Source organism: Marmota marmota, unplaced genomic scaffold (genome assembly GCF_001458135.2).
Source record: "Marmota marmota marmota unplaced genomic scaffold, marMar, whole genome shotgun sequence".
NCBI classification, from domain to species: Eukaryota; Metazoa; Chordata; class Mammalia; order Rodentia; family Sciuridae; genus Marmota; species Marmota marmota.
In genome coordinates, this window is record NW_026000242.1 from 18,068,092 (window position 1) to 18,090,639 (window position 22,548).

The 22,548-nt window shown below is 33.9% G+C and overlaps 1 long non-coding RNA gene across 3 annotated transcripts in view; it reads right to left on the reverse strand.

Moving 5' to 3' along the window:
• Positions 1-17,056: 17,056 nt before the first annotated feature.
• Positions 17,057-22,548, reverse strand: part of LOC125613958 — an 86,982-nt gene continuing 81,490 nt past the window's right edge. For all 3 annotated transcript variants that reach the window (XR_007344579.1, XR_007344580.1, XR_007344581.1), the window contains one exon: positions 17,057-18,133. This is a non-coding gene — a long non-coding RNA (uncharacterized LOC125613958). The remainder of the gene's footprint in view (positions 18,134-22,548) is intronic.

Here is a 22,548-nt window from a genome sequence, read left to right on the forward strand (position 1 = left end):
ACTTAAAACAGGAAACAAATTTCAGAAGATACAAAGTTTAGAAGCATGGCTTTAATTTTTTTTTTTAAATCCCCATTTTACAAGGAATCATCATCATCAACAACAACAACAACAACAACAACAATAAAGAAAGGGAGCACATTGTTTCATTTGGTTTCCAGTTTAAATTTCAAATATTACTGTGAGCTCTGTTGTGGCTTACAGGGCACCTGTGAGCACAAGCAAGCACATAGGATTCTCCAAGTCCCACAGCAGACACCATCTGGGAAGCTCTTTGCTTTTAGGGGGGCCTGATCTTGGGAGTACCTCAGACATAAGAAGTAAGAACCAGTGAACTGGAACTTCTCACCTGGAACGGACTCTCTCACTACAGCCTCTTTTCCATTGGATTTCCCAATAGTCCTCAGGGCTCCTCCGTTAAGAGAAATTTTGTTGTTATAAATTCGATTTTTTAGGCAAATTTCTTTTCTGGCTCACGCTCATATTCCTCCCTGCTTTCTTCTGAACATGTGCTCTGATTGCTAGCTTATTTTTTTATATCAATGTCCTAGTAATTTACAGAAGTGAACAATTATATAATTCTACAAGAAATAAACTTATTCTTCTCATACTTAGTAAGTCATATTCATGTTTACAAGTAATATATTCACAGATATTTTAAAGTGAAGTGGAAATTATAACAATTTGCTTTAAATAGACCAGGTTAAGGCCTTCAGTAGTAGAATTGACAATTTAACACCAAATACTTTCTAACATACAAAAGCCAGTCTTGCTTTAATCTTTCTTCTATAAATATATATGATAGAATCTTCAAATTTAGTTGATGTTATGAATATCAAATAAGATAATGTAAGTTGGATACTTAGCCCAATGTTTAATTTCACAGAATTGCTAGATATTACTTCTTTCCTTATGCACATCTTTCAGGCAAAATTACATAATTAATCACCAAATATATATTGGTATAATATATTAACATCTAGGAAAGAGGTGCTATTGTGAGATCCAATCTATAGAAAAATTGTTTTTAAATACTTTGCCACACTACACAGTTAGGTGATAGTCTTCTGCTTTACTTTTTTAGATCGATATTTAATCATCAGGGTTTTTAATGATTAATTTAATCATCAATATTTTTATCAGGTTGAAACAGGTTGTCTTTACTTAGAAAGATCTGAATACAATATTACTTCCAAGTTGACAGTGTCTTAATATATGGCATCCTTGTGCAATTTGTCTTAAAAAGGCGCTAAGTTCTTCTCGTTCTTGATATCATTAAATAATTTCATTTAATTAAAATGATTTGATTCATACTCTTCAAGGTTAGATAACCATTCACTTGCTATAGCTGTTGAAAAGCATAACAACACACACAGTCACATTTGCACAGTGTCTCTCATTCCCCACATTGCTTTTTTGTCATGTACTACTTCACTTTCTCAGTTTTCATGATTCAATCTGAGAGCCAGGGAGTTCTCTTGCTTTTTATTTTATAGCTATATTTTATTTTGTTTTACATTTATAAAATAGAGTTAGCAGAGCAAATTCTATAATTTGTTCATATTCTTTACTAGAATCTTGAGAGATCTGTTTCGGGTTAAAGATAATAAACTTCTGTTGACATCTGATGCTGGAGTGTACTTCTTAGTTCAGAAAGTCCTAAGGAAAATGGTACACCTATGAGGTCAATTTTAAAGCAATTCCAGCCTTCCCTTGTCCATCTGCTTGGTCTTGGTCTTGGAAAGCATGTTGCTACGTACGCCATACTCCTCTTTGTACCATGGTGTTATGGAAATTTGAGATAATACATTTCTGTATTAAAGTGATTTATGTAAATTATAGGCCCAGTGAGAAATGAAAATGTGAGAAATCTGAGGAGGCCCCTTGTTCAAAATCTAAAAAAAAAAAAAAAAAAAAAAAAGTGTAAAGTGTAATTAAAGGCACTAATATATAAAGCATTTTTCCTTTTCCCACACTGTCCTCCTGGACTTGATATAGTGCACTTTATTTGCCATTTAATGTTGTTATAAGATTAATAAAAACACTATATGACTAGAGTGAATTTTATTTTTCACCTTCAATACCACTTTAAATGCAAATGCATCCATTTTTGAAACACTGTTTTTAATGATCTCGAACTCATGTGGAATTCATGAAATTACAAAACTTGTATTTGGGAGCTTGTGCATGCATATGCATTTCACTCTTGAAAGAAAGAACTTGGAAAACACTGCACAGATTATTTCTTTTCTTCTTCTTCTTGTGTTTTTTTTTTTTTTTTTTGTATCAGGAATTAAACCCAGGTGTACTTAAACTCTGAGCCACATTCTCAGTCTTTTTTATTTTGAGACAGGGTCTCGCTAAGTTGCTTATGTCCTCATTAAGCCAATGAGGCTGACCTTGAATTCAGGATCCTCCTGCCTCACCCTCCCAAGCCACTGGAATTATAGGCATGCTTCCTCTATGACCAGCTCTCCTTTCTTTTATTCTAATTCTCCAAAGGCACGTATCCCATCAATAAGCTCACAGAAAAATTCACTACTTATCTTACTTGTTATTGCTATTATTTAATTAAAAAAATAGATATAAAAGTGTTCATATTTATGTAATGCCATGTGATGTTTTAGTACGTGAATACATTGTGTGATATTCAAATCAAGGCAGGCATATCTGTGTGTGGCCTCAGTTATTTCTATGTGGTGACTAACATTCTCTACTTTCAGCTTGCTAAGGAGTAAGGACATAGAGAAAGGCAAAGGAATGTCCGGTTCTCCTATCTATTCCTTTCCTTCTTTAATTTCATTTTCAGCATTAGTGATCGACTAATATAAGAAATTGACATGATAAAGAAAGTATATGATTGAGTTCCCTGAATGTTCAAATTATACTGTTTTCTTCTTCCCCAACATATCAGAGTTTCCACTTAAGCAAAACATAATGCATTTAAATTTTACTACCCTTGAACATCACTGAATTCTGAAAAATCAAGAGCTAACATGAATTTCAATATTCTGTGTGAACAAGATGGTAAAGAATGGTAAACACACTGTGTGCATATTTCTTCTACTCATATAATCCTGCATTTTTCCAATGGGCTTCACTCAGATAAAAACAAGATAAAAAAACAACATTGTAACAAATTTCAAGATATGACAGCAGAACATAAACCAACCATTGGGTTCTTCTGGAGGCAGGATCCTATGTGACCTGCCTTGGTTCTTATTAATCATTCATGACGTAGCTCAAATGTTAAAACACCACAAATTCCCAGAACAACTCTTTTCTTTATTTACATATTAATATCTATCTGCTATTGTAAAAGCATGTAGCACCTTTTAATATAGCCAGTAGACTACTCATTTGCAGCTTCATTCCTGTATTAGATTGTTAACTATTTCATCTTTGTATACTAGCATGTACATCATAGAAATTAGTTTGCATACTATAGATGTTTAAAATTTTTTCAATGAGGGGATAACCATAAGAATAAAAGGATTGGTGAAATTTTAAAGTAGATAAAGCATGATTTGGTTTAAACTATATTATTTCTAATTGTGGAAGAAAAGCTTTTAAAGAACTTTAAATGACATAAAGTTGGTAGCAAATGAATTTGTGGTGCTGTGGAGTGCTTCTAGTGTGTTGAAAATATTGTATGAAGCTGGCATCTTGTTAAACCATCAAAACAACCCTAGGAGAGAAAAACAGAGCTACCAGGTATTGATTATGCACCAAGAACCATGTGCCCTACTAGGCACTTAGCAAGCATTATCTCCATCAATTTTTACAAAAATCCTTTAAAATATGTATAATGACCTCATTTTCAGGATGAAACTACAGGTGACTCATATTAAGTGCCTTGTTCAAAATTACAAAAACTGACATTTGGACTGAAACTGATTCCATGCCTAACACACATTCCACAAATTCCCATTTGCTTCACAATATCTCATTATTATCCGAATGTGTTCAGAAAGAAGTATTCTTAATCAATGTAATATTCTACTCTTTTGATCTCTCTTTTTTCTCTTCTATTTAATATCTAAAAAGTATATACAGATGAAGATCACATTGTTAAATAAGTAACTCACTAGTGGATCTTGACCCAGTTGGAAACTTCCCTCCTGGAGCTCTCTGGATCTGGAGAGAATGCCTTCTCTTACTCTTTCCCTAAACATTTTTTTTTCCAGCTCAGCTCAAGTCCTTTCCATGAAACTTTTCATAAAGTTCACCTTTAGAGATCCTCTTTTTCTTTGACTCATGTTATAAGTTAGCCTTAAATCCAGCAAGCACATGGCTCTTCATTAATTCAATTATTCACAAATACTATTTGAGTGCTTATCATGCATCAGATTCTTTTTGCTTGGTAGATATCAGTGAACAGAACAAATAGAATTTTCAATTATTATGGAGCTTATATTTCAAAATGCATAATGAGCTCTTGCTTTTTCTCATGTTGTTTAATTGTTTTGTTTGGTATTTGACACAAAGATCTTTACTTTTCTAAACTTCAAAATTTCATGAAGTAGTGAAACTGCTATATATAAAATTATTTTTAATTTTTGATGAAGATATATTAATTGTACATATTAATAGGGATCAGTGTGATGAATGCACTATTCAAATCCAATCTCTCTTTATCATCCCTTGCCCCCTACCCTTAACAACCTTTTCTTTCTTTCTTTTTTTTTTTAAATAAAATGAACAGAAAACAGATAAAAGACCTAAGTATAAGACGTGAAACTCTTGAACTATTACAAGAAAACATAGGGAAAATGTTTTAAGACACTGGTATAGTTAATGGTTTTCTGGATAGAACCCCCCAAAACACAGGAAACAATTAAAAATTGACTAAGGAGATTACATCAAACTATTTTATGATATAATGCTTTGAATCAGCACTGCATTGAAGAACTGACCAATTAGTACACATAAATTTGAAAACTGTACCTTTTTTTTTTTTTGAGCCTAAGAAAACTGTACCTTTGTTAACAGAAAGTGACCAGATTTTAGTGGTGAAGGCTAATTATAGAGAACTCATTTATTAGCATAATAATAAGTGGTAACAGTAAGTCTTTTTCATGGTCAAAAGAATTAAAATTTTAAGTCCTTTCTCTGTGCCATGCACATGGGATATGTACTTACTGAATTCCCAACAGACCAGAATACACACTCTTTACCAAAATAGTGTAATTACTGTCCATCTAGGAAAGGATCCATTTGACTAAGGCAGGAGCAAAAGATAGTATACATCTCATTTATTCACTAGTTAGTCAAGTTTCATAAAAGGGCTCTTTTTTATTGGTAAATTTAGGGAAGATAGAACAATTTAATGCTCCCCATACTGGATGCTCAGTGAATCCTCAATTAGCCATGGAGTTGGATGTACATATGCTTATGACCATAAAACAGTGAGAAGCCTCCTTACATTACCTATTCTGTGTTTTTAAAAATGCTTTCAATAACTTGAACCCGTAGGCTCCCAATACAGTGGCTTATGTACCACAGATTCCAATTAAGTGAAGTGATCCATACCTATGCATTGCCACATTTGTGATATTTCTGCATGTTGGAAAATTAAAAGGTTAGGGTCTGAAGCTGGAAGGAAATTTTATGCTTTCATAGAGAGAGGCAGTGTGGTGTTTGAAAACACTTAAGCCTCAAGCATCAGAGCTATGCAGGTTCAAATATAAACTGCCACATTCAGCTGAATGACTGGCTGGGTAGCAAAGCTTCTCTGAAACTAGAACCCTGGCCAATAAATGGAAATAGTAATCATGATTTTAATAATATTAGAAATCATTTCTGAGAAGTACCCAGCACATAGTAGTTGTTTGCAAATATTCCAACTCCTTTAATTCTGTTTGGATACTTGCTCACTCTTCTGACTGCTCAGCTTGATTTCATTCTTTATAGCCCAGAATATTCTAACCCTTTGAATATCAGACCGAGCCACTTAGGGGGAATTAGATGACCCACATCTGTGCCCTAGTAACACCTTTTACCTGCCTGGTGATAGCATACACCACTACCTTGGCCATGGGCACTTACCTTCCCATCAGCCTCACTTGGCTGCTAGCTCTTTAGGGCAAAAACTGTGTCTGAACCACATTTCTGCCTATAACACAGGTGACCCTGAAGTGATCCCTCTGGAATGCATAAAAACACGAGAAACATGATATGTAAAGACAGCAGATAGGTTCAAGGGCTGTTCAAAAACAATAGTAAAAAAAAAAAGTCCATCTCTTATGTCCTAATTCATTGCCAATTTACTCTCAGGGAGCATCATCATTGATAAATGTGCAAAGAATTGATTTATAATCAGCAAACAAGACAAAAATGAAGTATGTGGAGTATTTAACTCCTGGCTTTGAATTACAAAACTTTGATTGATTATACAACTTGGTTGATTATAATATAACATATACATATATTTTATGTATAATATAATATTATAATATAAAAGTATAATCAACACTTTTAAGCAATTAGGGGACAAGAGTCAGGTTATTTTTTTATATTATTGTTATTATTCTATATTATTCTAAGGCTTCCACTAGATACCCAAAGCTTCTACCCCGTGAATAAGTGTAGTGCCAGTTGTTGATCCCATACCCTGACAGCCAGGCTGTATCTCAAGCCAGACAACAGACTAAGTCTTGGAAGAATTTTGGTGACTCCAGTCCTATGTATTATAAGGGGTTGCAATGAGCATTTTCCTGAATTTTAACTGGAACAAAGTAGTTAAAGCTCTGAGGCTCTGGAATGTCACAGGATCATAGAGCTAGGAGGTAGCTTAAAATCATCTAGGCATGTCATTATTTTATATCTGAGAAAACTGCACCGAGCTGCTTAATACCATATCTAATGTGAATGTTAGATATCCATGTAAGATCCAGCCTATACTGAGAACCAGTCACAGTGGCAATTATTTTCAAAATAATTATTCACTTTATTAACTAAAATCCATTGTTTTCCCTATGGCTAATGCTTATTACACATACCATTTACCTTGAATTTTATGATGACCCTCAAGTGTGGGGTTGCATTTTGGTTCACACTACAGATAAATGTCCAATGAGGCTGCCTCTTTTACTCTAAAACCAGAGAATGTTACATTATTTGAACTGGACCTCATTATTGGAATAGAATTCTTTATTACATTTTTCTTTCCTAGTCGAACTATCCAAAGGAAATCCCCATACTGGATGCTCAGTGAATCCTCATTTTTTTCAGTTTTAGTTTTAAATTGTAAACTATTTAGAGTAGTTTTAGGTCTTCTTGCCTCCCCTCCCCAAACAGGCACAGACTTCCCCACTTTGACCTCCTCAACACAATGGCATGAGTGTTAAAATGGATAATCCTTCACAGACAAACAGTATCATCCAAAGTCCATCATTTACACTGGAGGTCATTCTTGATGGTGTGCATGCTATGGGTTTGGACCTATGTATCCTCATGCACCACCAATGTTGTACATGAAGAGTATGTTCTCTGCTCTAAAAATCATCTGTATACTGCTTTTTGCCCTCACTGTGACCCCTGGCAAACACCAATATTTTTGCATTTTTCAGAATGTCATGTAGTTGGAATCTTGCAGTATGTAGACTTTTCAGATTGAATTCTTTCATTTAATGATGTGAATTTAAGTTTTCCACATGCCATTTCAGAGCCTGAGAGCACATTTCCTGTTACTGTCTAGTGACACTCCATTATCCAGATATGGCACAACATTTTGCTCTACTCACCTACAGAAGGCATCTTGGTTGCTTCTGAGTTTTGGCCATTGCAATTAATGCCTCAGTACCCATTCAGATTCAGGTTTTCATGTGGTCATAGGTTTTCAATTTATTTGAATTAGCACCAAGGAGTAATATTTCTAGATCACATGGTAAGAGTATGTTTATTTTATAAGAAATTGCCAAATTGGTGTGGCAATGAAGTCTCATTCATTGTTCCTATTTTCCGAATCCTCTTCAGTCATTGGGTGTTGTCAGTGTTTTGGATTTGACCAATCTAATGGGCATGCAGTGGAGACTTCATTGTTGTTTTAATTTGCAATTCCTTAATACTATACATTAAGGACTGAATATTTGTATTCTACCAAAAATTTATATGTGGAATTCCTAACTCCCAATGTGTAGGTATCTAAAAAAAAAAAAAAAGGCCTTTAAGTGTCAATTAGGTCATGAGAGTGGAGAGCTCATGAATGGGATTAGAATCATTACAACAAGAGACATGAGAAAGGTATTTTTTTCTCTAAGTCATGTGAGATTCAATGAGAAAACTTGAAAATCAGGAAAGTGCTCTTAGCAGATGTCAAACCTGTTGGCATCTTGATCTTGCGCTTCCCAGCCTCCAGAACTGTCTTGAATAACTGTTTGTTGTTTAAGCCACCCTTTCTATGGTATTAGGTTATAGCATCCTGATACTGAATATCATTTCATATGCTTATTTGGAATCTGTATATCTTTTTTGGATCTTTTGTTTGTTTGTTAAATTAGGTTGTTCACTTTCTTATTGTTCAGTTTTAAGGTTTTCATTTTACATTTGGGTCCATGGTCTATTTTGGTTTTTGTGAGGGATAAAATCTTTGTCTAGAACCATGCTTTTTCTTTTGGCTGTCCAATCACTCCAGAAGTATAGGTTGCGCAGACTCTGCTGCATTTTACTGCCTCTGTTCCTTGTCAAATTTCAGTCAACTACATTTACGTGGGGTATATTGCTGGGTTCTCTTATTGTATTCCATTGATCTTAGCGTCTGCTCCTTCACAACTAGTACATGTCTTAAATACTGGCCCCTTATAGTAAACCTTAATGTTAGGTAGTGTTAATCCTCCAACATTTTTCTTCTCCTTTAATATTGAGTTGGCTATTCTGGGTCTTTTGCTCCCTACATAAACTTTCGAATCACTTTATCAATATCCACAAATCACTTGCTGGGATTTTGATAAGAACTGCATTATATCTACAGATAAATTGGGTACAATATTTTTAAAACAAATTTTAATAAAATCAACTACAATTCAATTTTTGAATATGTGATCTTTCTGATATATGGGTATTGCTTAACAACTATGTAGGAGAGAGTTTAAATGCCTTTAAAAAGAAGATGTTCTCTTTAGTGCAAGCATTTGAGAATAAAATTGCATAGTAGAAACCCTCACATGATAAATTGATTCTAGTTCAACAGGCTAGAAAAGAAACAAGACTTCAGGCATTCTATATAAAAGAAATAAATTTGTGAGTATTTATGCTATTAATAATTGCCTACTCCCCTGTGGCTCATGGCTTCTGCCAAGTCTCATTCATAACAGTAACTCATACTACCCAGAGTTTGTGAAGGAGACTAAATTAAGGATAAAAGAAAGCCTTTGGGTGAGAATTAGTATCGATGCTAATTTGGATACCAATGCATTTGCTAGAGATCTGATTCAAACTCTGGTGCCTATTTTACATTTATGTTGTTTTTGTTCTTTAAAAGATACCAGATAAGTTGTGAAAAATTCTTAGCAAAGAGATTTTTATAGCAGTTTCCCAAGATCCTTTATTCAGCACTTGCCAGGAAATGCATTTTTTTTATATACAGCATATTTCAAAAAGGTAAACATTCTTTTTGTGCCCATTCTTTTTGTCTCCTAGTTAAACATCTGGGTGATATCTCAGATCAGAGTATGTTCATGTTTCTACTCTGGATCACAGTTGTCCTCAATTATTGTTTTTAAATCTTGAATACCTATCAAGATGGATTTTTATATTAATCTGCAATGTATTTATTTATAAATTATATATCTCCCCCACTATTTTATGTAAAAATTAAAAAGAAAAGTACAAAATTAAAATGATATACATATAAAGAGAAATCTGGAGTTAAATTTCAAGATAAATAGCTAAAAGGATAAAGAATAATTGTTTTGCATGTAACAGAACTTGATCATGGAGAGAAAATGAAGATTATTGATATTTTCATTAAAATTCTCTTAGTACTGTTTTACTTTTTACATAACTCATGTTACTATACGAATGAAAGTTATTTTTTAACATTTAAATCTGTTTTCTCTGTGCTATAATAGTGTATTTTAAACACCTTTTGCCATGCAAAACTCTCACTTTGAACACCACTGGTCTGAATTTATTTGGTATTTTTTTCCATTTTGTTAAAGAATATTAAATTGTATTTTATGTTGGCATGTAGGGTTTACCAACTAAAAGACAAAAAAAAAAAAAACTGGATGAACAATCAAATATTTTAAGGTTTGTTTCATTTTTATTTGTTTTTATATCATTAAAAACATATACTTTATTTAATATCCATGTAAGTGAATTTTCAGCAAGATGATGGAAACTCTTGAAATCAATTTTGAGTGGGGCTGAGAGTAGAAATATGTGATTCTTCATTCTGAATGTGCAGTTGAAATATTTTGTAACATTAGTTAAATTGCTCAATCTTGAGTTTCCAAGTATGAAAAAATCAGCAGAATGGTGCTGCCATATCTACAGAATTGCTTTGAAGATTGTTAAAGGAAGATTTCAATCTGGAAGTGCATGCCTGTAATTCTAGCTACTCCCAAGGCTGAGGCAGGAGGATCACAAGTTCAAAGCCAGCCTCAGCAACTTAGTGAAGCCCTAAGCAACTTAGTGAGACCCTGTTTCAAGTTAAAAAATAAAACAGGGCTTTGGATGTGGCTCAAAAGTTAAACACCCGTGGGTTCAATTTCCAGTACCAAAAAAAAAAAGTTTTTCTTTCTGTTTTGGAGGTAGTTTTGAGATAAATAGATCCAGTATTTTCTTTCAGATATGTAGAAAGGGGACATATTGGAGGGTGGTGGTAGTTGACTAGATGTCAAATATAATGAAAGTGGTAACATGGAGATAAGAAAAATAGGGCAGTAAAAACAAGACATAAAATTGTAAGACAAAAGGTAAACAATGTATTGGTGAATATTATGGGATAACTCATCAGGTCTAATGGGAGTAATTATGTAAAGTATGGTATAGAGATAGTAGCATCAGCTATTCAATTGTCATCAACATGCCTCATACCATAGAGTTATTTGAGGATATTCATGTCAATTTTTATTTTATGCTATTTTCAGTATCCAACCAACAGTTAATATTTTCAAAGCTGACATTGTAGGTACTTATCTTTGGACCTAATCATGAAAAAGAATCCTGATTATGTGGCTACTATGGTTTGAGAGTAGCTTGGTTGCCTTGAGGCTTAACTTCCACAAAACATCAAATAAGTAAATTTTCTTTCTACATACTTGATAGCCTAAGGAAATACCTCTACTACAGGGAAAGAACATTGGGTGGGTTGGGAGAATTGGCAGTGTAGAAGGAACAGGTGCTAAGTATTTGGTTTCCTACTTTCCAATATTATTTGAAAAATGGTTTTAATCTATATAAATAAAATGTACTATTAGTATTGGACTTCAGGGTCAGGAGATAACAGTAATAACTTTAAAATAGAACTGGGCTGGAGCCCCTTTTCCATTCTAAAACTTTTTTTTTTGCCATGCCATTAAACATTCTGTAACATTGTATTTATCCAGTTGCACAACCAATCGATAGCATATGAAGCTTTCCACCCACTTTAATATTGCTTACTTTGACTTTTATTGAACAGTGGTAGAACTTCAAAATAAACAATTTTGGGGCTTGTTTTATGTGGATATGAGAATCTAAAAGATAATCAAAAGTTAACTCAAACTTTGAAAAGGAAATAAAATATATCTTAGGGTTATTAAATTGGCTCAGTTCAACAAATAATTTTGAATACTTACTCTGTGCTTGACATTGTCATTGCTGCTTAAGGGATGTAGGGACACATATTCAATTCAAAATAAATCAGCAAATCATTACCTACTTTCCCCCAAGTACTTACTTAGATATGTGAGATGCAGAGATAAGTAAGAAATAATACTTATATTCAAGAAGATTGCAGTTTATTTGCAATGAATGCATATGGTTGTTTTGACATAGTTGAAAAATATCTATAACCAGAGTTAAGTGGCATTGGAGAATGAAAATCAAGCATTAGTAGCTTAAAAGGGACATTTAAATTTAGTTAGACATGCATTATATTTAACAAATTTTGCAAAGATTGAATGTGGGTAAGAATGAGGAAGAGATACACATATTTTTACATCAAATTCACAGCTTGCTCAAAAATGATTAATATTTAGCAGATGTATTAGTCAGTGTTATCTAGAGAAACAGAATGAACCAGTAAGAGTATGAATGGGTTTGATAGACAGACAGACATTTAGAGAGATAGGAATAGATAGAGAGCTGGATAGATAGGATTATTTTAAGGAATTTTCCCATGTGATTATGAGAGCTAAGTCCCATGAATCACCATCTACAAGCTAGAGATCCAGAAGAGCCAGTTATGTTGTTCTCATCCAAATCTAAAGGCCTAAGAACCAAGAGAACCAATGTATAAATATCAGTCTGAATGCAGGAGATTGATGTCACAGGTAAACAGAAAAAACAGATTATCCCTTATCCACTTTTTGTCTTATTCAGATGTCTAACAACTTGGATGAGCTTCCCCCAGATTGGGTATGACAATTTGATGTACTGAGGCTAACAATTCAAGCATTATTTATTTATTGACCACTCAGTGCTTTCACTACTGGGCTCATTAACATGGCAGCAATGGTGAGAAGATGGAAGCTATGCATATTTCAATATCACAATTTCCCCCAAACCAAAGTGGAAGTAGCAACTACCATTAACAAATGTTCCAAGTGTTAGTGGCATAAAATTACTTTGAGCTCTGGAGACTAAATCATTTGTTAAAATATTCACTAGTGGTAAGCTAATTATTTTTACTATTTTCACATTGGGAGGTGGAATTCATCCCAATGGTTTGTCTTTATTGGAAATGCAAATACATGGGAATGAATGCCTTGGACTTTCATTGGTATCCTGGCCTGAGTTCTCACATAAAATCTGAACTGTATTCATGGGATCTCACATAACATCTTTCACACACACTTAAAGAAAAGGAGGTAGGACATATCTCTACCATATACTACAGCACACAGTTTTATCCAGACTGGAAAAAAAAAGAAAAATGAAGGCCATAAATGCACTCTTAAGTACCATTTTAGTAATCTTGCCAGGTGGAACTGGGAGTAAAATAATAATAATGATGATGCTTTCCCTTTGATTATTAGAGCACACTGACAAAATCAAGGGGAAGAACTTGAAGAGACTTCTCTTACCATCATTCTTAGTAATCTACCTAGAAATTTGTGCTTCTATTTCCTAGTCCACAATTTTAGGTTCCATTGAACTGGAATTTCTGGTTCCTCCATAAGAAGATAGACAAAATAAGGGTTCCATTAAACCCAAGGCTTTGACTACCACTTGATTACTGGAGATTCTTTAAGCTAGTAAGCAAGGAAGTCAGTCAATATGCTGACAGGGCTAATTCTCTGTAGTCACTATGTGGCACATGTCAAAGTGCAATAGGACCTCAAGAATTTTCAAGAGTCTGTCTTCATTTTTCCATGGCCAATGCTAAATTTGACTTGAAGCAACCAAAAACAAAAGATGGAAAAGATGGGAGAATTGGGAAATCTCTGTTGTTTTGAACCATAAGTTTGTTTTGCTTAGTTTTAGAAATTGTTACAGTCCAGTGTCTTGAAAAATCAGTTATAGGTCAGAGTGCAAATAATATGGGGCACTAGTGGGTCATGCAAGAAATAAATTGCATAATTGTTCAAATGTTATTTATTCCCTGCCCACATACAACATCCCTTGGGCATTTACTTTTAAGTGCCTAAAGATGTTTATTGCAATTCTCTTCCTGGAAGATATTTTTCTTTGGGGACAATGAAAACATGTTTCTCCCCAACTCCTTATAGTCTTGGTGAAACTGCCTATCACTCAACCACAAGTTTGTGATCACAATAAAAGGGGTGTATTATCCCCCAGACAGAGAGACTGATTGGGAGACAGTGCCAAGACACAAAGTAAGACATAGTCTTCCCAATGTGTGATACATAAACCCTAGCGAAAAGAATAAGATTTCAAAATGAGAGCAAAATAAGAGAGAGGGAAGTATAACTGAATCTGAATGTTTTGATAATTTGAAATTACACATATGCAGAAAATTATAATTTATTTTTCCCAATTTTATCTCTTTACATATTATGTTAAAATTTTATATAAGTTTAAATGTCACGATCATATTTCCATCACTCCAATTGACTAATATATTTGTCCAATTGACTAATATATATTAACTAATATATTTGTTTAAGAGATGTTCTTAATTTTAATAAAGAAAACCAATCAATTTTACTTTTTGTATTGGTAGTTTTTAGTTTTTTTAAAGTGTGATTTCTCATAAATACCACAGGAATATTATTCTACAATTTTTTTTATTAACATCTTAGCTTTATCTTTCACAATTAGGGCTTTAATCCATCCAGAATTTATCATTGTATGCAGTGTGCATTGGACCCTGCTTAAAGTTTCCCCAACATCATCTAGTTAAATAAATAATGTTTTTCTCCTCAATAAATTCTAATACTATTTACTGTCATTAAAATTGGCTTAAATACATTCATGAACAACATGAGATTACTTTTTCAACCAACAAACTATATATAACAGGGTGGTCCAATAAGTTCAGAATGTAGACTGGGTCTACATTTATTTTATGTACACACTATTATGCTCACACAGTGAGAAAATTGCTCCATTACACACTTCTCAGAACAAGTCTGCATTGAGAAGTGATACATATTTATAGAATTTTGTTCTCATATATAAATTTAAGAATCCCTTTGTTTGAGAAGTTGTATTTCTTCCTTATTGAACTTGGCCTATAGGATAGCAGATTTGAGCAATGGACAGGGCATATGCGTATCATGTAGAGAAGTAGGAAAAACCTGGTGAACATTAGAGAAAATTATTCTTGTTTACTGATATGTATATTTCAGTATTACAGTAGAACTGGAAATAGACTCATGGCAAAATTCACCTATATGTTTATTACCATACAGGTTATGTTAGTCATACAAAAACCTTATCTCACATAAACAGGAAAATATGAATGGTTGAGATATTTTAAAAGATTTTTCTGTAAAAAAGCTTTTGAATAAAAAATATGCATAACAAATATAGACCATACCTTTTACTGCCAAAATATCCTAATCAATTAAAATAAATCGAGGAAGCATTTTTCCATTTACTAGTGGAGGAAAATCTGATAAAATGACTAAACTCTTACAAGCATGATTTGAATTAAACATTTAATCTATTTTATTTTATTAAAAATACCATCTGTGTTGGTCTATTGTATTAGTTTGGCAGAATTCCAAAATTGATAACAGTAGTACATTGGTACAGCAACTTGAAAAATAGACATTTTGGGGGTTATAGTTGAAATGAGTATTTTAAAATGAGCAGCAATGAGACCCAATCTTTTGTAAAATTGTTTCAAAGTTTCTGTGTTCATTAAATCTCCAGTATTATTGGTTTCAATTTCTCATCTAAACAGATCTAAATAGGAACTCTAGGGAGGAAATCAGGGACACTTTTGACTTATAGTCTCTATTTTTCAAACATAAAGCTAATGCAATCATCCCAACACATACACACAACACTATAAGATAAGTCTCAAGTATAGACTATATTAAAAACATATATTATTATCTCTCACCAATTTTACACAGAATGATTCCCTGTGGTAGCAAAATTTACCAGCTTTGCTTTTGGTTTGAGAAATAATATTAAATACTGAAACCAACATTGAATTCTGATATGGTAAAGCATTTTATCAGACATAATAAAAGGATGCTGTCAGTTGTCATTTTAGAGATTAACCAACTTTATTATAAATTAAAACTTAGAATATAAAATGAATAGCATATCAAATACATTTAAAACCAATTTTAAAAGAGGTTATATTATCTACTATTGGAATCAGGAATATAACTTTTAATTATTTACACTTTTCAACACCCATATTTGTATACTTATTAATGGGTCATTATATTATCCCACACTTGCCATTCTCTTAGGAAGCCATAATGATAATGTCCTCCTCAAAAGAGAAGTAGTAAATATGATTCAAAGACATGTAAGGAATTGTCATATCAGATATTATTGGCAGTATATGTTTTAGAACAAAATTTAAGAATATATTACGTGCTTTCATTTATGGATTTGTGATTTTGCTCCAATATTTTCAATCACCATTTTCTTATGTAATCAGGATTAATCATTATATTCTATATTCAGTTCTCCTTACCTGTCAGGTATGAAAGACCTGTATTTTCCTAGTTCCCCTGTTGCTAAACATATAATAAATTGTACCAGTGGGTTATGAAGGGAAGTGGAATGTTCCAAAAACATTTAATCCCATTTGTCCCTTTATCTGCCATGCAAATAATGAAATTGTGGATTAAAATGGTGGTAGCAGGAGATCAAAGATTGTTGACCCTCTGCTTAGATGTACTTTCTCCCCAGTGGCAACCAGAGTTTCAGCATTAAATAATTTTCTGTTGTGTTAAGTACTAAAGTGTTGGTGTTTGCTAGCACTTTACAGTTTTATAAACCTTATTGATCCCCCGATTTTTTGCCTCTCTCCCTCTTTTTTTTTTTTCACTTTGCACGAACTGAGAATTCAAGTAATCATTCAATAAAGTGACAAATCCAATTTGAAACTGGACACAGAACTAATATGGTTGAGAAGGACTATTTTATATTGTTCTTTTGGGGGAAAAAGAAAGAATTGTTTTTACCATATTTGTTTTTCAATGATACACAAAACTACCTTTTACATTCTAGAATAATTCATAATGGGGGAACATATTTTTGTGTAATGTAGCCAATATTAATTATGATAACTAAGAAATGGAGGAATTCCTTTGAGAAAAGTGTGACAACCTTGTCACTTATGCCTGATCTTAGAGAAAATACAGAAATGCTTCTTCCTCTAAATATATGAGATTTCACTTTTATAAGATATTGGAGTGGTTTCAGGTGGTGCATATATATGGAGAGTAGACATTGGTTTAACACTGAACCGGGGTTACAAGTATTCCTTTTATCATAGATAGGAATTTTCACTGTGTCGGTTTTACTTGTAATAAGTAGATTGGAAGCCTGGGAAAAGTTCAAAATAATCCATAGTAAAAGACATAGAACTTCTCTTTGTGCCAAATTCAGGTAAGGCAAGAAGGGCAGATCAAAGAACTGCTTTAATGATTCACTGAAGCTGAAGTTCAAATAAAACCACAGCAGGAGCCAAAAAACCTGGAAATGCAACAATTGCTAATGAGGCAAAAGAAAAACTGTGAAAGAACATGAATGTGGGAGGGAGATTACCTAATAGCACTACCGTCAGCCAATAATGACTGAAAGAAACCAAAGGCAGGTGGAGTTTTAGGCAAATACTTAGGTCATTTGGGAGCCAGAGTAGATTTTCATTCCAAGTCTCATGTTTGCAGTGATCTGAACTAAATCTTGATTTGAGGGGCTCATCTCCTCAGCTGCAGAATGAAGAATTGGCCTTCATGTTCTCTTTTATAGCAATTATTCCACTGTGCTTCATAGCTGTGGCAGTGCATAGTGCAACTTTGGCTATAGTACTCGTTTTTTTTTTTTTTTAGCATAATTAAGCTATTCCTGCATGTACTGAGATAAGATAGGGCCCTGCCTTCAAGCAACTCACCAGTCCATACCTGTCTGGAACTCTGAACTTTTTATCATGATGGGCTCTCAATATGTTTTATTTATGCAATGAAATACTTACTGCTATAAAGTGTATGTGGTGCCATTTTCTAGGGTAAAAGAATTTTGATCCACTCAGAATCCAAAGAACAGCTTGACTTTTAATGGACTTACTGCCCAAACGAGCATTTTGCTCAAGAACTTAACGTCCAAATAGGCAGAAAAAAATGCAACTAATTAAAAAGCACATAATCCTTAACATGCTCTTGCACTGCGGAGCTTTTTGAATGAGAGAAACAGAATGCAAACAGTACAATAAATTAATTGGAGGCAGAAGTCCTTGTTTCTAAACTCTAGCTAATAACAGTAATTCAACTTAATGACTATGTGTGTAACTTTGGGCAACACCAGTTCCAGGTCCTTGGGTCCCCATCATCTATAAAAAAAAAAAAAAAGAGATCTGGTTAGTGGAGAAGACAATCATTAAGATCTTACTAGTTTAAGCCTTTTTAAAAAATTTTTATTGTTGGTTGTTCAAAACATTACATAGTTCTTGATATATCATATTTCACACTTTGATTCAAGTGGGTTATGCACTCCCATTTTTACCCCGTATACAGATTGCAGAATCACATCAGTTACACATCCATTGATTTACATATTGACATACTAGTGTCTGTTGTATTCTGCTGCTAGAGGATAGTTTAAGCCTTTTGTGGTTTTAAAGTAGGTTGATATGTTAGACAAGAAGTAACATGGCAGCTTATTGAATTTGAGGAAAACCTAGAGAAAGTATATTCATGTTTTAACAAGAATTGCTTATTTAACTATTTCAAATAAAATAAAGTGTATCAAATGCAAAATAGAAACAAAACTCACTTTTCTTAAGTGGAATGTAGACATTGAAGAAATGAGGGAAAGAATGAAACACACGGATAGGAACACATTTATACTGAAGACAAAATTGAACTTTATAACATTAATGATGACATCCAGGTTATCCTTAATATAAACATAACCTCTGTGTTTTCTTCTAGTTTATATATTTAGCACTACACATGCTTCAGGCAAATCTCCATAAATATTATTATTCTTAAAGTGCTTTGCTCTGTCATAAAATGAATATAAGGAAACAATTTCTTTTTTCAGAGGCAAGAATTTTAAAAGAAATAATTCCTGTGCACTTGTGAAGGAGAAGCATATAAACTGAAGTTCAAATGTCTTCTGCTATGTATGAGACAAAAGACAAGTTGTATTGAGAGATCTTCCCTGGCAGATTTATTTATGGACATCAAACAGTTTAATGTCTTTCTTAGGAAATCATCCCCAAATCTCTGAACTCATTTTTCATGTAACTAAAAAAAGTGAATAAATACAAAACTTAGGCAAATTATGCCAACATAAAACACCAAAATTGACAGACAAAGTATGAACATAGTTTTTCTAAAATGTATCTCAAGCCTTATAAATGGATACAAAGGATGCAAATCATTTTTACTGCTCTATCCTAAAGTTAACGGCCATGAATTTGATGCTGCAGCAGTAAAATTGAAAATAAAAATTCCTTCCTTTTCAATAAGATGCTTAATTCTCCTAGAGATGACATAAAATGCTTATATTTAAGTTTGGGTAAGATGTCATGGTTTCTATTGCTGCAAAACATATTTGATAGTATTGACAATCATTTTGTCTATTGCCTAGTTTTATCTAAATAACTGAGAAGAACTGGCTTTCAAAATGTTACACAAACTTATAGGGTGGTGAGAAGCTTCTGGATTTTCTATTTGTGTTTTGTCTGCCCAACTGAGTTCCACTGTTGAGAATTGTTTTCAGTCCCTACTGCCTTAAAGTTATCATTAGAGTCATCTACAAATAATGCTGGTTTTCCATGAAAATATGGCTGAACTTATGTGTATAGTTGGAGTTATGAGAATTGATATGATCATATTTATGAGGAATTTTCAGTCCCTTTAAAACAAAATGTTCTAAAAATTAGAAGTCCTCTTTATGTTTAGCCTAAGAGGTAATTAGAAAATATAACTCATATTTTCTTGGGGATTTTTTTTTCATCCCATTGAACAGGTGAATGCAGGGGACCTTAGGGCTTTTACTCTAACTATTGTGGGAATGTTGGCAAGTGAAGATTTTCAATAAGAGTTTCCCAAAAGACTTAGAAAAGAGGAAATAGAATTGACTTTGAGAGATAAGCTAAGAGAGAAGGACTGGGTGAATTAAAGCAGATACCTGCAAAAAAAACTTGAAAAAAAAAACAGAATGTTTTCAAGGCCTGCAAGTGAACTATTTCTAACTGATTTATTTTTTAAAATGTAGCCTTCTACATACTCTGCATACACACATGTGTGTCTATGTGTATGTGCATGTGCACACACTCTCAATTACTGGCTAGAATTTGGAGCTCAAGAAGTTAGTGTTTATACAAGTTTCATAGTTAATAAATAAAGAATTTGGTTTAAAGTCAACTCAGTCAACTTCTACCAGGTGTCTCACTTATCTAAATGAAATATATCAATTAGAAGGAAATTTTATTGATGATTGAAGCATAGATGCTACACCAGTTTTCAAAACTGATCTGGATTTAAATCTTAGCCCAGCTATACATTGGCTGTATTATCTTACAGGGAAAATAATGTTCCAAATATTTAGCACACAGACTGGCATTCAAAAACTGGCAAGTAAAAGTGCCAGGGTAACTGAAACCTCTCCAAAAACTCTCACAGGGAAACACAATCCTTAGTCTATGAAATATAGTTTTCATAGTTGTCAAAAAGGAAAAAAAAATAGCTCCCAAATTTTTAAATGGATCAAGACATGTTATGTCAGTTCCTTTAATGTAAGAATCAATTCAAAATTCCTGATTTCTGATTCTGCTATCCCCAGAAAAAGATTATAATGTGGATTGGCTTCCTTTACAAGTACAGATACACCTTGAAGATGTTGAGGGTTCAGTTCCAGACCACTTCAGTGAGGCAAGCATCACCATAAAAATGGTCATATGAATTGTTTGATTCCCCAGTTCCTATAAAACTTAGGTTTACACTACAGTATAGTTTACCAAGTATGAAATACCCATGTTTGTCCTTTAATGTAAAATATAGTACATATCACAATGTATACATACACTTTATATTAAAGTACTTTATTGATAAAAATGCTGGTAAACATTTAAGGCTTGAGTGGGTCATTATCTTTTTGGTGTTGGAGGGTCTTTCCTTGTTGTTGATGGCTGTTGACTCATTGGGATGGCGATTACTGAAGACTACGGTAGCTGTGGCAATTTCTCAAATTAAGACAATAATGACATCTGTTGTATCAATTGACTCTTCCATTCCAAAAATACTTCTATATAATATTTGATGCTGTTTAATAGAATTTTACCTATAGTACAACTTCTTTGAAATTTACATCAACTAAGTTTATGTAATATTCAAAAATCCTTTCTTGTCATTCAATAATGTTTCAAGCATCTTCACCAGGAATATTTCACATTTCAACAAACCAATGTTTTTGCTCATCTATAACAAACAACTCCTCATCTGTTAAAGTTATATTGTGAGATAAAAAATATATATATATTCAAATCTTTGGGTTCCATTTCTAATTCCAGTTTTCTTGCTATTTCTTCTACCGAAGTCTTGAACTCCTCAAAGTTACTCAGGAAAGTTGGAATAAACATTTTTCAAACTGCTATTAAGATTGATATTTAGACCTTGTCTATTAATCACTAATGCTTCATTCATTCATTCATTCATTCATTTTGTGTACCAGTGGTTGAACCCAAGGGCCTTCAACCACTGAACGACATCCCAGCCCTTTCTATTTTTTAATTTGACTCAGGGTATCATTAAGTTGGATTAGGACCTTGCTAGGTTGCTGAGGCTGGCTTTGAATTTACAATCCTCCTGTCTCAACCTCCTGAGCTGCTGGGATTACAGGTTGCACCACCATACCCAGCTCACTAATATTCTTAATGGCATCTAGGATGGTGAATTCTTTCCAGAAGGTATTCAATTTTCTTTGTTGAAATATATTAGATGAATCATTATCTATGGCAACTATGGTGTTAGGAAGTACATTTCTTAAATTATAAGTCTTGAAAATCAAATGGCATTTTGTGTACCTTCCAGGGGACCAGAAGGCATCTCCTGTCCTTTGCTTAGTCACTACGCCCATGACTGCCTGGGAGAGAAGGTCCGCCGTCTCCTAGGGCTGTCCATCAAATTCTCCCAGCAGTGAGACTTGGCAACACTCACGCCCTTTGGCTGCAGCTTTTCCTTCGGAGACCGATAAGAAGGACAGTTGAGGAGGAAGGAAGATGGCGGCGAGGGGAGTGCATTACCCCCGTGTGCTGCTTCACTGTGTGGGAGTATGACAAGTCAGGACGGCTAAAGGATATCTTGTTAGGAATTTCCAGCAATAGTGGGGTGCTCCGGAACCTGGAGGAAGGATTTCCATCGCACGAGGATCGGCTACGGGGACTCAAACGCGAGAGGTTTGTCGCACGGAGGGTAATACTGCTTATTCAGCAAATCGCCCCGCGGCTAGAGTCTGCAGCGCGCGCTGGGATAGAGACGCAGGGTTACAGCGCTGCAGTTTCTGCCAGCCGCGCAAGCACCATACTCAGGGCTGAATTCTGGGTTCGAGACGGGGGAAGGAAGCGGTCCATCTCGGTTCTCCACACCGGTCAGTCCACAGAGGAGGCCAGCAGCCACCATGTTGGTAAACTGACGTCACCTTCCCTGTTTACGACTGACCGCAGCTCATTCAGCCATAGATCAGGTAATTTCAGGCTGCAATTCGCCTGCGGCTTGCAGACAGATTGCTAGGGTTCAG